The sequence below is a fragment of the Trypanosoma rangeli genome (genome assembly GCF_003719475.1).
Source record: "Trypanosoma rangeli strain AM80 chromosome Unknown Tra_15.4_contig_00102, whole genome shotgun sequence".
Taxonomy (NCBI): domain Eukaryota; phylum Euglenozoa; class Kinetoplastea; order Trypanosomatida; family Trypanosomatidae; genus Trypanosoma; species Trypanosoma rangeli.
Genome location: NW_021705841.1, coordinates 7,018 through 9,821, shown reverse-complemented (window position 1 = coordinate 9,821; position 2,804 = coordinate 7,018). Strand labels below are relative to the sequence as shown.

Below are 2,804 nucleotides of genomic sequence, written 5' to 3'. Positions count from 1 at the left end.
ATATATATATATATATATATATATATATATATATACACGTACAGACAAGAAGTGGGAGAAACGGATATGTTCCGGCGCTGGAAATGGGAGAGAAAACAAAAGAAAAAATAATAATCATAAGAGGGGAGAAAAACAAAAAAAAGAAGAATAAGAGGGAATGCGTGACCCACACGTCCCAGGGTGGACAGACACAACGTAAGGAGGAAGGCAGTAGATGAGGAGGAAAGGGGAGAAGTGGGGGGGCGCACGAGCGCAGCGTCTTGATCCAACGGCAACAACACGAAGAAGAATAAAGAGATGCCAAAGTAGTGAGTGGCGTTTGAGTGGGGGGTGGGCGAAGAAATATGAGACGTTTTCTTCTTTTTTTCTTTGTTGCTCTCTTTGCAACTCCGTCTATTCTGCGCACTTCTGAGCCTTATCGGCGGCGACGGCGGAAGGGAGGATAATTTTTGCCCTTTTGTCCCCCGCCTTGCCTCTCCTGGACGTGTGTGGTGGGAGGGGAGAGGAGGGGGGAGGTTGTGCTTCATGGCCGAAACCACGCGCTGCGTCACCGTTGCGTCTCCATCTTTCCGCCTTGCCTTTGACGACGCTAAGGAGGTGCGATAATTTCTCAACTTCGTTCGAAGCTTGTTCCTCCTCGCTCCTTCTTTTTTTTTGTTTTGTTTTGTTGTTTGTTGTTGTCTGTGATGCTGCACGCCCCATTTATTGTTTCATATATTTGTATTTGTTATTATTATTATTTATTTACACTTCTCTCCGCCTCGCGGATTTTTCTCGTGGTTCCCGTTTTTTTCTTTTTTTTTTGTGTGTACGTGTCTTGTTTTACTGTTACGCCTCTTTTGCCTTTGCCTATCTCGCTGTGTGTGACCGCGTGCCTGGTGCCGTGCTTTTCGCTTTGTGGAGGGGTCAACTGAGGTGCAACACCTGCACGCATGTATCCGCTGTGATCACGAGAGGGGGAGGAGGAGGGGGATAGACGCCGTCCCTACGTGTGTATACATGTATATGTATGCATGCATTTACTTGTAGATATGCATGTAGATGATGTTTGGTTGTTGTTGTCGTTGTTTTTTTTTCCCCAAAAAAAAAATATACGACGAAAAAGAGGAGGAGAATGCGGAAGGTAAAGAAGAAAAGGAAAAAAAAGAAGTAACAAAAACAAAACAAAAAGAAGAAAAAACAAAAGAGAGAGACAAGAAATGGGAAATAACGCAGTAAACGGGATGGTACTAATTGCAGCTACTACTATTACTATTATTGCTTCTATTACTATTACGGATGTTAATAATATTAATGGATGATTATGAGTGGGAGCCATTGCTGATACCAGAAGGGAATAACTGCTACATAATAACGTGGAAGCTGAGAAGACGAAGAACCGCAGGTGCTGCAAAAAGAAAAAGAAAACCAGAGAAGCGGAATGAAAGGGGGTTCCTATTGAGGCAGCGTGGGAAATGACTTGGGGGGAAGGGGGGTGGACGCGTGGTGTTTGTGGCTGTGCATGAGTAGTGCACATATGCAACAATGATGGTGAAAACCGGGAGGGGAGGGGGTTTAATGGATACCAACAACTGTCACAGCAGCAGCAGCAGGAAATGGGAGGCGGGTGGAGTCAAGGGAATGAAGAGGCAATATAGAAAAAGTGAGCGCAGCGAGGAAGGATGGGGGGGGGGGACTGCCGGCCTTACAAATAGGCACCATCGCCTGGAACGAAGATGAAACATGGAAGGAAAAACAGCGCATATGTCTACGCGCTCTTCCCCTGCGCAGCGAGATCTGCGGCGGGAAAGACAGTGAACGCGAAACATAAACGCGTTCACGCACGTGTGACCCCGATCGAAGGTAACGCCAAACAAGACACATTGCAATAGACGGTTGCGGCTCAGCTGAACAGTCCTTGCCGTGGGCTCGCCCATATATCTTTGCACAGCCAATTGTCGTTTTTTCTTCTTCACTTTTTCCAGTACAACTCATGTGCTTTGCTGTTGTGTTGGGAGGAAGCGGAGAGAGTGGCCGGGGCGTAGCTCCTACGGAAGAGGGAGGAGAGTAAAGACGCATGTTTACGTGCAGTTCTTTTTTCTCTCTCACTCCCTTCGCTGTTGTTGTTGTTTTTTGCATGGCTGTACCTTCTGGACTACGGTGGGGAGGGGAGGGGAAGGGGTGGTGCGTGTCGCGGCTTCGTATTACTCCCGCCTCACTGCTTTTGCCGTTGCTGTTATGCAGCGTTGTTGCCTTTGCTCTTTCCCCCCTTCCCTGCCGGACAACAACCAACATCGCTGGCTGTGGACAACCGCCGCGGTGGCCTATCTTTTGCGTTTACCGGTTTGTGTTGAGTCGTCGTGTCGCTTGCGTTTTGTTCACAGCAATGTTCTGCACGTGTACAAAAGAGGGGCGTGTGGAGGGAGAAGAATGCGGGAGGAAAGTGGATTGGCGCGTCTCCCCACACCGATGTGCATCGACGGCCGGCCGCGTTGCTGCGCATGTCCGCATGCCTGACGGCACGCCTTTCTTTCCGCCTCTCCCTCTCTTTTCGCATTTTTCTTCGTGTGTCTGTGCCTGAGGGTTCCTCACTAATGAGCGTCGTTGTTGTGGTCATTGTTTTGATGGACTTGCGGTTTGGTTCACCCCGCCCCGCTGCCGCTGGAGTGCGTAGACTCCCCGCGTGGATGTGAGCGATGGAGATTCTGAAGAGATGCCCTGGGGGGAGGGGGGGGGAGCAGGAAAAAAAAAACAGCAGAAAGAAAAAAGAAAGGGAGTTAAACGCTCCACCCGACAAAAAAAAAAATAGCGGCCACTCGGCGCCC

At 49.0% G+C, this 2,804-nt stretch overlaps 7 annotated features.

Annotated features, from left to right (window-relative positions):
* Positions 1-35: a microsatellite.
* Positions 36-92: 57 nt separating this feature from the next.
* Positions 93-151: a microsatellite.
* Positions 152-644: 493 nt separating this feature from the next.
* Positions 645-685: a microsatellite.
* A 17-nt stretch (positions 686-702) lies between these two features.
* Positions 703-745: a microsatellite.
* A 241-nt stretch (positions 746-986) lies between these two features.
* Positions 987-1,075: a microsatellite.
* A 23-nt stretch (positions 1,076-1,098) lies between these two features.
* Positions 1,099-1,207: a microsatellite.
* A 32-nt stretch (positions 1,208-1,239) lies between these two features.
* Positions 1,240-1,276: a microsatellite.
* Positions 1,277-2,804: the final 1,528 nt, after the last annotated feature.